Here is a 15,643-nt window from a genome sequence, read left to right on the forward strand (position 1 = left end):
ACTCGGTTTCCAACTCTTAATAACTCAAATGGCATCTTAGGGACAGCCTTGGTTGGTGTAACGGCCCGCCTCCCCCTGCCCAAAGAGGATCCGTAAGAGAGTCATTATTTAAATGATATAAACATTTGCGCATGCTATAACCACACATTAAGCTCAACACAATAAAAATCATAGCCTTTTTACCACATAACATTTCATGAGCATCCTTACATAACCATACATACCATGTCCCATAACTCAGTTACATAACCCGGCAAAACCTAAACAGCACCCAGGACCTAGTTTCGAGAGAACTCTACACCTGTTATCATGACTTAGCGATCTGGACCCAATTCCTGTCGAATGTACCTGATATCTCAGGCGATTCTCTTACCTGGAATGATGGAAAGCAAACGTGAGTCACAAGACTCAGCAAGCTCTAGAAAGAAAGGTTGTAGGTTAAAGACATAACTCCACCCCAATATCCCTTGTAATTCAAGCCAATGCAACGACACACCATGTCATGCTCAACACATGTCTAAATTCTAAATGCACATACATAAAGTAAACTACACATAAAAGGTCATTGGGGCCCACAGAAGCCGCACATTGGCACCCAAACCTGTTAGCAACCCAATATCGGCTACCATAGACTTCCAAGGTATACACCAGATCATTCCTCGAAATCTCAAAGAACACTTATGGACTATACACCAGATCATTCCCCACCGGGCCCACCAACTTCCATATCCATAAACCTTTGAGGTATACACCAGATCATTCCCCGATGTCTCAAAGAACACCCATGGAGTATACACCAAATCATTCCCCACCGTCATGGGCCACTTCCGCGGCATACGCTCCGTGGTGGGCCACACCCATCTCCATCACTCAGCCACACATTATCACCATGCAATGCAACAGATAAGAAATGCAATGGCTTTCGCAGCATAAACGTGATGTCAAGGCCCCTATAAACCAAGCATCAAGCCATGCTACGCCCACATAAAAATACACACATGCGAAATGCTCTAAATGTACCGGCTCACCCAAGGTACCCAAGCCGACTATAAGACCAACCGGGTCATGCAAATGCTCACACGTCCCATCACACACAAAGCATGTCCCACTAATGAATGTGACCCAAACCCCATGCAGCACACACATCATGATATGCATAAGGCCAAGGTGGGAATCTGGCAGTACCAGCTCTTCTGGCCCGTCTAGCGCTTATCACAACAATTAATGACTGACTCCCATACATCTAGCTATCGACTGTCACTGTAACACCCCATCTCCTAGAACTGCCCAAGAAGAGGTGCTACGGAGAATAAAATAAAACTAACTGATAAACTGAAATCTGATACCATAAAAAATATCTCAATCAACTGAAATAAAACTCCGAGTCAACATAAATTGAAAACCATAAACTCTAACTAAGGGAAAATCCCTCAACTGAAATATAAACTAATACTAAACTGACAAACACTATAAAACTAACAACTCCGAGACATCTTTGGTCTTGAGCGGCTCCACGTACACACACTACTGAACACTGCTGCTAGGCCCCACATCTGGTACTCCCCCGCTAAGACCTGGAATGGTGAAAAGTACAAGGTGAGGTACAAAGCTCAGCAAGTAATAAGTTGGAAATAATAACTGAAGCTGAATCGAAGAATATCGATACTGATAAAATACTTACTGAACTTGTACTGAGAGATATAATAATCACTGGATTGCATTTACAAGATGTAATGCACATAAACTATAAACTAAATGTAGGTATGCAACTTTGGCTCATAGGCCCACATAACTGTAATACATACCTAACTGATCTGAATCCTACAAACATAAAAGCTGTAAGCATATACTGTGTGCAATATGCCCCTAGCCCCCTGGTCGACATCAGGCGAGCAAAACATAAACTGAAATTTAATCTGGTGAGATCCTCGCGGACTAGCCACCTAGCGCACATAATGCAATGCTCACATACATGCTAGCACACGATATGTAGTGCTCCATAGAAAGTCATGCTCAATGCTCATACCAAGATGTATGCACATAATCTCACAAAAATAATGATGATCATGTCCTAATAAATGTTAATCATATAATCTGATCTTCAATATATTGGAATACAAGATTTACTCGTATTTTCCCTTGAAATACTCAATTTACTAATATTTACTTAATTATTTAATTATTTATTTATTTATTTATTTTAAGAGTTGCAACATGAAGACTTCCCAGGGGGGTCACCTATCATAGAATTACTCCCACCCGAGCACGCTTAACATTAGAGTTTTGAAAATATTAGAACCAAATATGAGAAAAGATGGAATTTCGGTGTGAGTGTTATACACCCTAGGCGCATTTGGATATGGAATTCACCCATCCGGATACAAGACACATGAACTTTGGATAGGTTGTGAGAGCCATTCGGATGAGTAATGTCTCATCCGGATACAAGACACATACATATTTGGACACATCTGGATACAACACAAAGTATCCGGATATCGCTCGCTAAAAGCCTTAGACTCATCCAGATACGACACAAAGCATCCGAATATCACTCACAAAAAGCCTTAGACTCATCTGGATACGACACAAAGCATCCAAATATCACTCACAGAAAGCCTTAGACTCATCCGAATACAACACAAAGCATCCGGATATCACTCACAGACAACTAAACGCATCCGGATGCGACTCAAGGCATCCGGATACTACTCACAATCACTGCTGGACACATCCGGATATGAAAACGAAGCATTCGGATATCATTAGGTCATCTGGATATGAACAGGAGCTATCTAAATGTCACTCACATAAAACTTTTTGACCCATCCGGATAGCCTATAACCTATCCGGATGCTACTCACATGCTCTGAAAAATCTATCCGGATATGAGGGAACCTATCCGGATGTCTGCAACTTTTAAACCCAAAAACAAACGAACACAGAGACTCCGTTCTTGATTCAAACTTAACAAAACTACACCATTCCGAATAAAATCTTGGGAAAACAAATCCCAACTAGTATGAAACAACATTAAAGATGATTCAACAATGATATTTGGAAGAATTGCTGTATAACTCATGCACATTTATCTCATGCATTCACTGTAAACATATATATATATATTCTGTAACTGATAACAATCTGGTAGAACAGACCGAATAGCTTGAAGAACTGAGAGAAATACTAAATCATAATCCCGTAAGGAAGGTTTACAGAGATAGATACTTGCCTTATGATCTCCTTAATCGACTCAATGATCTCACGAGAGCCTTCTATGCAAAGCCTTGAACTCACTGTGACTGCTTCTTAACTCTCTGCTTTTTCTTCTATGTGGTGTGAGAAGAGCAAATCTCATAATCTATATATATATATAGATATATAGATATATATATATATACTAAGCAGCCCTAAAGCCCATCTCCATCTCCTATTCAAACTTGGAGACTCTTAAACCCTCTCTTACTAGGACTAGGAGACTTCAAACCCAAAGCTATTTCACGTTTGGACTCCTCAAAACATAATAACTTTAATTAGATAATTAAATTCTAATAACAATTTCATAATTGACCATCATGTCCTTGCATTTAAATTCTACATAAATGAATATAATTAAATGTTATTTATAAACTATTTTCTCAATTAAAAATCTAAATTGCCACATTAACAATTAATTGGCAAATTCTCTTAATTAAATTCTTAAATAATTCTAAATAAATACTGAGCTCTCTAATGGGTCATTACAACAACGACCCATGATCGATAGCTAGTGGCTTTGTACCCCGTACCCTTAGACACACATAACCATCATTAGACCTATATGCTTTAGACTCAACATTTCATAAACTTCCCCCATAACTCGTCATACACTTGGCAACATAAACACCAATATACCATTCTTGTTCTCGACTCTTCCCGTACATAAGAAACTGCTTCATCACTCTTATCATTTATCATTATCCTTTTATCATTAGGACTCTTAATATAACCCCTTGAAACCATAGCCAATTCTGCTAAGAACTTAACCCAAAAGGGTTCGACATCATTCCCAAGAGAAGCGGAGCGATACAAACCCCTGTGAAGGACGAACTCAACGACACAAAGAAACCATTTACTTAGCTTATTCCATCACCAATAGACCCATTAATAACATAAAAGTCATGGAATGGTTACCACGCGAATTTTCATTATGAATGCATGGAACCGAGTCACAGTGAGGAAGGGAATAAAATATGAGAAACCACAGAAACTTTCACAGGAAATTAAGAACATGAGAAGAGGGTTAGGAGCTTGCCTTAAAACGGGCGATTCTTGCCTTCTTGGCACTCCTGCTGCGAAGTAAAACATTTTATGAAAAATAATAAGATCGAGGCACATAATAATCAAATCTAATTGCATAAAATACATAATCTAAACATATAATGCTTATATTAATTTTTACCAACTTACCTAAGAATTTTAAACGCCAAATAACTCCAATTTCATTCACTTTACACCCCTTTCTTCCATTTCTTTGATGTTGGCTGAGCCCCCTTTTCTTCTCTGATTTTGGCCATTTTCATAACAGAATGCAGAGAGAAATGAAAGGGGAATTGAGGGGAAGAAATAGGAGAAGAAAATGGGGCTTGGCCAGCAGCAAATCCCCTCTCATTTCTCTCTACCTTTTGCTTCGAAAATGCCCGAAATCAGCTTTATATTGCATGCACAGAGGCTACTCGGCAAGACACAAAAAGAATGGTCCAACGTGCGCCACATGGTAGCCGTTAGGCCTCGCAAAAGAAGCCACCCCCTTGGGCCAAAAACAGTGTCATTTCAACCCTCCCCTTTGGCTGAAAAATTCAGCCATTTTTCCTCATGCACACGGCCTCCACGCGGGATCGAACCCATGCTCACCTCCCTCACACATGCGCACGCAACCGTCCGCGCTGGCTGCCATCCTCACACATATATTGCGTGTGGTATTTTTAAGGGGACCCTCGGTCCTCTTTCGAAAATTGCACCAACACCCCCAGAACTTCCAGAATTCACACACATACACCTCACACCTTTTTTTTCTTTATTACACTTAGACCCCGAACATTCCCAAAAATCCACCAATTTAATTCTTCCATTATTTTTGTAAATATTCCCAAATAAATTAATTAATTGTCTTAATTTCCCATTTTCTCGAAATAATATAAATTATGATTTTTCCTTAAATCTCCAAATGCTCAACAATGACCTCAAACACTAGAATTAATAATTATTATTTATCTTCAAATTTTGGGATGTTACAGTTGGAACCCGATTTAATATATACACGGTTGTTTTAGAAACTTTAGTCCACTAGAATTTAGGAAGCTTGGAGCTGCTAAGCATACTTCTCACCATGTCCAATAATATTCAATTTCTCTTTTCATCTACACCATTCCAGTCTGGAGACCCTGGCATAGTGTATTGGGCCACAATCCTATTTTCCTTGAGAAACCTAGCAAATAGATCAAATGTTTGTCCATCCTTAGTGTATCTTCCATAATGCTCTCCACCTCGATCGGACCTCATGATCTTAATTTGCTTAGCACATTGTTTCTCTACTTCTGCCTTGAAAACCTTAAAGGCATCTAATGCTTCATTCTTATTATGAAGCAAGTAGAGATACATATATTGTGAATAGTCATCAATAAATGAGATGAAGTATGTCTGACCATACGAGTCCTATCTGGACTACAAATATCCATATGTATGATCTCCAATATTTCTGTACTCCTTTTGGCACCTTTCATTGACTTATTGGTTTCCTTTCTCTTTATGCAGTCCACACAAGTATGAAAATCAGTAAAATCAAGAGCATTGAGTACTCTATCATTTACTAATCTTCTAAACCTCTCAATGGAGATATGTCACAATCTCCTATGCCACAACATAAAGGAATCATCATTCATTACACATCTTTTAATACATGCATTGATATGGGCATGCATTACATTATAAGAGGCATTATTTTGCAAATTAATTTTGAAAAGACCATCAAACAATGTACCATTCCCAACAAGCTCAGATTTATAAAATAAATTAAATGAGTTTTTGATAAAATTAAAGGAATATCCAAAGGGTATGAGTGTGGAAATTGAAATTAAATTGGGAATGAAACTGAGAATATAAAAAGTCTTTTCTAAATCTAAAACAAAGCCAAAATGTAAAGTCAACTTGCATGTCCCAATTGACTCCACATGTGAACGCATCTTGTTACCTGAATAGATGCTTTGTTCACTTCCCACTAGTTTCCTCTAGTTTAGAAAACCTTGCAAGGTATTTGCAACAAGGATTGTAGAACCAGAACCAATCCACCATGTGTTATGACAAACATCAATCATATTAGATTCATAACATACAAGTGAGGTTAGATTACCTTTATTCTCAAGCCATGTCTTAAATTTGAGGTAATCCTTCTTTAGGTGTCCTTTCTTTTTGCAGAAGAAGCACTTGGATTCCTTCTTTTTAGGCTGGATGGGTATTTTACCTTTTCCTTTACGCCTTGCTTGAGTAGCCTTATTCTTTCCTTGAGTGGCCATATGAGCACTCTCTCCCATTTCCATAATCAGCCTACCTTTTTCTTGAACACACATGGTCAATAGTTCATTAATAGACAATTTATTTTTATGTGTGTTATAAGAAATTTTAAAGGGACCATACTACTGTGGGGGAGAGTTTAAAATGAAATGCACAAGGAAAGAATCCAACATCGTAACCTCATGGGATTTTAGTTGAGCTGCAATGTCCCTCATTTTCATGATGTGCTTGCGCACACAATTAATACCGGTAAGCCTCATTAATGATAACTTTGCCATTAGGGTGTTGGCAAGCGCCTTGTCTGAAGACTCAAATTGTTCATCAATAGCCTTCAGCAATTCATTAACTATTTTGCATTGTGGAATTGAACCACAAATACTAGCATGCACCCTAATTGCAGAAGGATCCTCTCCTTCCACTCCTTATAGTTATCACCATTCAAATCGAGAACATCACACTTCATATCAGATAAATTCACAGGTAAAGCAACTGCAAGAATAAAACATATAATCATGCTCATGTAATTGAATGCGAGGCTACTATAACTTAATGTCATGTTTTACCAATGTAAAGCATTCAACAATTATGAATCACTAACATATAACAGTTGCTTGTGGGCTAAACTACTATATTTAAATTGATTCATAATGTATACTTCATGATGTGACTGACAAATTATATTCCTTTTCTTAATTCTTGTGGGTAAATTAAGAAAATAATTTGTTATCACATCCTAATTAATCACACAAATACAACAAAATTCTTGTAGGATAAAATTTATTGTATTAAATATGATTAATCACAATTAATGTCATTTAACTTTACGTGACTTTTGCAACTCAATATATAATTTTAATTAATTAAAGATGTTGTGGCTAGTCTTTAACTAATCAAAATCATATTGATCACATGACATTTATTTGATTTAATCACAATAAATCATGTAACAACCCGTTATCGGGTCTATGTCATTAGTGATATTTATTTCAGTTTAGTGTATATGTTTATATATAATGGCATTATTTTGAAATCAAATAAAATAGATTATGGGTTTAATGAAGTTAGATTGGGCCTAACTATCTATAGATTTAATCCATAGTTAATTTTAAATGAAATGGATTGGACCAAGTGAAAAATGGATCTTCTGGGCCTTAAGTGTTAGGCTAAGTTGGCAATAAGCCATTGGGTTTTATGAGATGTTGGGCCTAACTAAGTGAGTTGGGCTTAAGGACCAAGTGAAAAATGGATCTTTTGAGCCTTAAGTGTTAGGCTAAGTTGGCAATAAGCCATTGGGTTTTATGAGATGTTGGGCCTAATTAAGTGAGTTGGGCTTAAACTATATGTGAAGGATGAATTGGTTTGGGCTTGAGCCCATTTATAAAAAAGGAAAATAGGAAGAATGAAATTGTGTGTACGTATATAGAGTTAAGGAGGAACATATGGGGAATTATGCAAGAAGTGAAGAGGGCAAAGTAGGAAGAAAAGTGTGTTTAAAGGGGAGAAAATGGGGCTCATTTGTGTAGCCTGTAGCCTTCTTCTCCTTCTTTTTCTTTTTCTTCTCCTTCTTCTTCTTCATCTTCTTTTTCTTTGCTTGGCTTTTCCCCTGTTTTGGTGGTGGTTAGGAGACTTCCTCCTTGTGGTAATTTCCTTCAAGCAAGTATCCAAAGTGAAGCTAGCCAAAAGAAGTTTGTAACAACCCATTAGAGGGGTTAGATTTTATTAAGAATTATTAAAGGCATTTTAAATTAATGTTTAAAGGATTTTTACCAATAAAATATTTAATGTCGCAATTTAGAGAATTTTTAAATGAGAAGAAAAAAATTTTAAAGGCATTTTAATTATGTGGAAATTAAATGCAAGGACATGATGGTCATTTAAGAAATTGTCTTTAGAATTTAATTATTTAATTAAAGTTATTTCGTGATATTATGTAATTGGGAGAATCCATGCGTGAGAAGATTTAGATTTGAAGTATTCAAGTTAATTAAGAATAAGGACTCTAAGTTATAGAAGGAGAGTGACGGTGTCTAAGGCTTCTTATGTCTATATATATAGTCCAAGTTAATTAAGAATAAGGACTCCAAGTTATAGAAGGAGAGTGACGGTGTCTAAGGCTTCTTATGTCTATATATAGTCCATTAGCCATACTTTTCTTCACGTCGCGTTAAGAACAGAGAGCCAATAAGAGGTAGTAGTGTCTTGGTATAAGAGATTTTCATTGAAAGTGTTTAATTCGATCAAGATCATAAGGCAAGTATCCTCACTGTAATTCCTTTCATTACATATTCATGTTAGTCCGTTCTCAGTTTATCCAAGAACTCTTGTTTAAGTTTTCAGAATTTATATCAGTAAGCAGATACGTGTATATATATATATATATATGCATATAACAGTGAGATTTTGACAAGTTATGCATGATTTTTTATAGCGATTCAATCAAATATAATCCTTGAATCATCCCTGATATTGTTTCTTATCAATTGGGATTTGTTTTCCCAAGACTTAATTTGGAATTGTGTAGTAATGTTAGATTTTGATCAAGAATAGAGTCATTGTAATCGTTCATGTTCGTCAATTATATTTGCAGACATCCTGATGTGAGCTCTCATATCCGGATAGGTTGATCAGATCATGTGAGTAGCATCCAGATGGGCTAGAGGCTATCCAGATAAGTCAAAACGTTTTATGTGAGTGACATCCGGATGGTCTATGTGCATATTCGGATGGCTTGTTAGTTCTGTGAGTGACATCCAGATGGCCCTTGGGCATATCCAGATAGCTTCAGTAATATATCCGAATGGTTTGTATCACATCTGGATGAGTCTAGTGCCTATTGTGAGTAATATCCGGATGCCTTGAGCGTATTCGGATGTGTTTATTATTCTCTGTGAGTGATATCCAGATATCTTGGTTCATATTCGAATGAGTCTTTAGTATTTTGCAAATGATATCCGGATGCTTTCTTCATGTATTCGGATAGGTCCAACATATCCAAATGCCTCATTTTCATATCCGGATGTCTTTCTCTCAAAAGTTGAATTTCATATTCAAATAGTCTCCTATAGCATCCGAATGCCTTTGTGAGATATCTAGATGACCTAAATCATATCTGGATGTCCTATGCTATATCTGAATACATCTCAGCATATCGAATAACACGTGTTATAAAGTTCTAGTGTATCCAGATGACTTGGTTCATATCCAGGTGTCTTCCCTCATATCCAAGTATCCTTCCTGATATCTGGATGGCTTTTCCAGAAATCCAAGTTAACTTCCAGTGATGTTTAATCAAAGTTTTTATTTAAATTTAATTATTCAATATTTCCAAATATTAAATTCTCATGCCAAATATGATGAATCGAATATGCCCATACCCTCAATTAGTAGAATCATTACATTCCAATATAATTGATGATTATCATGTGGCATGTTTAGCATTATTATGTGACATTTATGCGCATACATACTGATGTGAGCATGGAGCACGACTTTATATGGAGCACTTCATATCGTGTGCTAGCATGTGTACTGTAACATCTTAAAATTTGGAGATAAATAATAGTTATTAATTTCAGTGTTTGAGGATAAATAATAATTTATGTTGTTTTGTGGAAATAGGAAGTTAAGGCAATTAACTAAATTTTTTGGGAGTATTTACGAAAATAATGAGAAATTAAATTGGTAGATTTTTTGGAATGTTCGGGGTATAAGTGTAATAAAAGGAAATGAGGTGTGGGGGTGTGTGTGAATTTCAGGAGTTTCTGGGTGCTGGTGCAAATCCAGAAAAAGGGACCGAGGGTCACCTTAAATTTATTGAGAGGCATGTATATGTTGAAGATGGTTGTGGCGCGGGTGGTCGCGCGCGAGGCTGGCCGGGTGAAGGAGGGGGAATCGATCCCGAGGAGGCTCGCCCGCGCTGGAGAAAATTGGCTAATTTTTATCAGCCTTAGGGCGCCAAAACGGCGCCATTTCACTAAGGCAGTGGGGGCGAGGCAGCAGCTGCAGGCTGCACCACGTGGCGGCCCTTGGGCTGCCCATTGCGCTTTCGCTCCAAGTAGCATTCTACTATGTTTTAAAAGGCCAATTTTGGCCAATTTCGAGCCAAAAATCAAGAGGAAGGAGAGAGGAATGATGGGAGAAGATGATGGAGCTCGGCCAGCAGAAAATGGAGGAAAAAGTGGGAAGAAATGAGAGAAAATAAGGGATTTTACAGCTATTCGGTGTTTAAAAGTATCCCGGTAAGTGAGTAAAATTACTATAAGTGCTATGTAGCTAAATTATAGATTTTATACAAATGGATTATCTATTCTATGCAGTTGGGTTTAATTAATTTAAATCTCGATTTTATTAATTGTTAGGAAATGTTTTACTTCACATTGGGAGCACAAAAGAGGCAGGAAGCGGCTGTTTAAAGGCAAGCTCCTAACCCTCTCTTCATGTTCTTTATTTCCCGTGAAAGTCTTCGTGGTTTCTCATATTTAAACCCCTCCCTCACCATGACTCGGTTCCACGACTTAATAATGATAATCTGCGTGGCAACCATTCCATGACTTATATGTTAATAATGAGCTTATTGGAGATAAAATAAATTAAGTGAATGATGTCTTGGTGTTGTTCATTTCGTCCATCACGAGGCTTTGTATCGCTTTGCTTTCCTTGGGAATGATGCCGAACTAGATGGGTTAGGTTCTTAAAAGAGTTGGTATGACTTATGAGGTTTTGTTAAAGGGTTTAATGAGGAAAGTGAATGGTTTATTAATATGATAGGAGATGAGAAAAAGAATGGTATATTGATGATTGTGTCGCAAGTGCATGATGAGTCATGAGAGGAGTTTATGAAATGCTGAGCTTAATGATAACTATGTGTATCTTAAGGGTATGGGATACAAAGCCGCTGACTGTCGACTGTGAGTCGTGGCAGTTGATGGCTGGATGTATGAGCGCCAGTCATCAGCTGCTACGATAAGCGTTAGACGGGCCACAAGAGTTGGTACTACTAGATTCCCGCCTTGGTTTGTGCATATCATGATATGTGTACTGCATAGGGATTGGGTTGCATTCACTTGGGGGACATGCTTTGTGTGTGATGGGATGTGTAAGCATTTGCATGACCTGGTTGGTCTAATAGCCAATTTGGGTTCTTTAGGTGAGTCGGTGCATTTAGAGCATATCGCATGTGAGAATTCATTCCTATGTGGGCATAGCATAGCCTGATGCTTGATTTATGGAGGCCTTGTCATCACATTTATGCTACATAAGCCATTGCATTTCCTATTTGTTGCATTGCATGGTAAGGATGTGTGGCTTTGAGTGATTATGGGAGGTGTGGTACGGCCCATAATGTGAGTGATTATTGGGAAGAGGGGTACAACCCACAATGTGAGTGATTATTGGAAAGTGGGATACGACCCACAGTGTGAGCAGTGAAAAATAGCCTATATTGGGTTACTAACAAGTTTGTATGTGGACTTGGTTGCCAGTGTGTGTGTTATGTGGGCCCCAAGGACCATTTATGTAGGTTTGTATGTGGACTTGGGCGCCAGTGTGTGTGTTATGTGGGCCCCAAGGACCATTTATGTAGATTTGTATGTGGACTTGGGCGCCAGTGTGTGTTATGTGGGCCCCAAGGACCATTTATGTGTAGTTTACTTTATGGTTATACATTTGAAACAAAGTAGGCATTAGACATGACATGGTATGACGTTGCATTGGCATAAATTGCATGGGGTGTTATGGGAAGAGTTTTATCTTTAACCAACAACCTTTCTTCCATGAGCTTGCTGAGTCTTGTGACTCACGTTTGCTTTCCATCATTCCAGGTAAGAGTATCCTGAGATCCCAGGTGCGTCCGACAGAGTTGGGCCCAGATCGTCAAGTCATGATAGCAAGTGCAGAGTTCTCCCGAAACTAGATCCTGGGTGTCGTGTGTCTGGGTCAGAGTAATGCGTTTATGTTTTTAAGATGGATGTATGTTATGTAAGCCCAGGTGGGCTCATGCTATAAACAGTTATGCAAGGATGGTTATTATGAGTTATATGACGTAAAAGAAAAGGTATGGTTTCAATAAGGGTTGTGAGTTTGTTTTGGCTTATGTTATTGTTTGGTATCATTTAAGTAATGACCCTCTCACAGATGCTCTTTGTGCACGAGAAGGCTCTGGGAGGTGGGCCATTACAGTTTGGCATCAGAGCAAGTTAAGTTTAAGGGAGGTGACTCTGCACACATAAGACGATCGGGTAAAGTTAGGCGCGTGTCATGGGTCGTACGACTAGAATTGTATCTCTAATACGGGGTGCATTTAGTTTGAATCTTGAATACTAAGTATGGTGGTAATACAAGAAAATGAGTGTTGAGGAATGGAATGTCGCAACGCGAGATGACAGGCTAGTGATTCAAGTCAAGGTTTTGTGGATGTTGAGGTTAGCCATGAGTAAGTAATGGGGGAAGACCCCACTCAAGGTACATGCTTGCCACTTAAGCTAATCTTGGTGTTTATGTCCCTATTGGTGTGAGTTTACGGCTCTGATGAAAGGTATGATATAAGTGAGAGGCTAGGTGCATGATGGATGGTCATAAGTTGTTAAGGATATGCCCTTGAGGGTCTTGGGGGTAGCAGCCGGGGCTGCCGATGGAGGGCTACAACATGAAATGTTATACAGGTCAATGGGTGAGAGATAAATACTAGCACCTACCCAAGGGAATTTGCAACCGATAAGGACTCCCAAATGGGAACTCGGTGGGTAGAATGCATAATGATGATAACTAGAGTAGGTTTAACCATATAGATGAAGTGAGTATTAAGGTGATTTGGAAGTCATAAACGGTACAAGAAGACTGAGGTTGGTAGCTGACTTGGTACATGGAAAAATGAGATGGAACTAGTGTAGGCGAAACCTAAAGAGTAACCCTGTGATGTGAGTCGCCCAGAGAGATAACTAGAAAATGATGATATGGAATGTCCCAGATGTGATGTTGAGTAATAATAGTTATTAATTTCGGTGTTTGATGTCATTATCGAGTACTTGGAGATTTAAGAAAAAAATAATAATTTATATTATTTTGTGGAAATGGGAAGTTAAGGCAATTAATTAAATTATTTGGGAGTATTTACGAAAATAATGAGAAATTAAAATGGTAGATTTTTTGGGAATGTTCGGGGTATAAGTGTAATAAAGGGAAATGAGGTGTGGGGTGTGTGTGTGAATTTCGGGAGTTTCTAGGTGCTGGTGCAAATTCTGAAAAAGGGACCGAGGGTCACCTTAAATTTATTAAGAGGCATATATATGTTAAAAATGGTTGTGGCGCGGGTGGTCGTGCATGAGGCTGGTCGGGTGAGGGACGCGGGATCGATCCCGCGAAAGCTCGCGCGCGCTGGAGAAAATTGGCTAACTTTTATCAGCCTTAGGGCGCCAAAATGACGCCATTTCACTAAGGCGGTGGGGGCAAGGCAGCAGCCGCAGGCCGCGCCACGTGGCGGCCCCCAGGCCGCCCATTGCACTTGCACTCCAAGCAGCATTCTGTTGCGTTTTAAAAGGCCAATTTTGGCCAATTTCAAGCCAAAAACTTAGAGGAAAGAGAGAGGAATGATGGGAGAAGATGATGGAGCTCGGCTAGCAAAAAATGGAGGAAAAAGTGGGAAGAAATGAGAAAAATCAGGGATTGTGCGGCTATTCAGTGTTTAAAAGTATCCCCGTAAGTGAGTAAAATTATTGTAAGTGCTATGTAGCTAAATTATAGATTTTATACAAATGGATTATGTATTCTATGCAGTTGGGTTTAATTAATTTAAGTCGCAATTTTATTAATTGTTAGGAAATGTTTTACTTCGCGTCGGGAGCATAAAAGAGAAAGGAAGCGGCTATCTAAAGGCAAGCTCCTAACCCTCTCCTCACGTTCTTTATTTCCCGTGAAAGTCTTAGTGGTTTCTCATATTTAAACCCCTACCTCACCGTGACTCGGTTCCACGCCTTAATAATGATAATCTGCGTGGCAACCATTCCATGACTTATATGCTAATAATGAGCTTAGTGGAGATAAAATAAATTAAGTGAATGATGTCTTGGTGTTGTTCATTTCGTCCGTCACGAGGCTTTGTATCACTCCGCTTTCCTTGGGAATGATGGCGAACCCGATGGGTTAGGTTCTTAGAAGAGTTAGTATGGCTTATGGGGGTTTTGTTAAAGGGTTTAATGAGGAAAGTGAATGGTTTATTAATATGACAAGAGATGAGAAAAAGAATGGTATATTGATGATTGTGTCTTAAGTGCATGATGAGTCATGAGAGGAGTTTATGAAATGCTAAGCTTAATGATAACTATGTGTGTCTTAAAGGTATAGGGGTACAAAGCCACTGACTGTCACCGTGGGTCGTGGCAGTTGATGGCTGGATGTATGGGCGTCAGTCATCAGCTGTTACGATAAGCGTTAGATGGGCCAAAAGAGCTGGTACTACTAGATTCTCGCCTTGGTTTGTGCATATCATGAGGTGTGTGCTGCATAGGGACTGGGTTACATTCACTTGGGGGACATGCTTTGTGTGTGATGGGATGTGTGAGCATTTGCATGACCTAGTTGGTCTAATAGCCAATTTGGGTTCTTTAGGTGAGCCGGTGCATTTAGAGCATATCGCATGTGAGAATTCCTATGTGGGCGTAGCAGGGCCTGATGCTTGGTTTATGGGGGCCTTGTCATCACGTTTATGCTACATAAGCCAATGCATTTCCTATTTGTTGCATTGCATGGTGAGGATGTGTGGCTTTGAGTGATTATGGGAAGTGGGGTACGACCCACAGTGTGAGTGATTATTTGGAAGTGGGGTACAGCTCATAGTGTGAGTGATTATTGGGAGGTGGGGTACGGCCCATAGTGTGAGTGATTGTTGGGAAGTGGGGAACGGCCCACAGTGTGAGTGATTATTGGAAAGTGGGATACGACTCACAGTGTGAGCAGTGAAAAATGGCCTATATTGGGCTACTAATAGGTTTATATGTGGACTTGGGCGCCAGTGTGTGTGTTTTGTGGGCTCCAAGGACCGTTTGTGCAGTTTACTTTATAGTTATACATTTGAAACAAGACGGGCATTAGACATGGCATG

At 38.9% G+C, this 15,643-nt stretch overlaps 1 protein-coding gene across 1 annotated transcript in view; it reads right to left on the reverse strand.

Annotated features, from left to right (window-relative positions):
• Positions 1–1,364: 1,364 nt before the first annotated feature.
• LOC127813765 (leucine-rich repeat receptor-like serine/threonine-protein kinase At1g17230) overlaps positions 1,365–15,643 on the reverse strand; it is a 33,509-nt gene continuing 19,230 nt past the window's right edge. Inside the window, exon 6 of the transcript XR_008026185.1 lies at positions 1,365–1,574. The gene's annotated coding sequence lies outside the window, so the exon portion shown is untranslated. The remainder of the gene's footprint in view (positions 1,575–15,643) is intronic.

Source organism: Diospyros lotus, chromosome 11 (assembly GCF_014633365.1).
Source record: "Diospyros lotus cultivar Yz01 chromosome 11, ASM1463336v1, whole genome shotgun sequence".
Lineage (NCBI taxonomy): Eukaryota > Viridiplantae > Streptophyta > Magnoliopsida > Ericales > Ebenaceae > Diospyros > Diospyros lotus.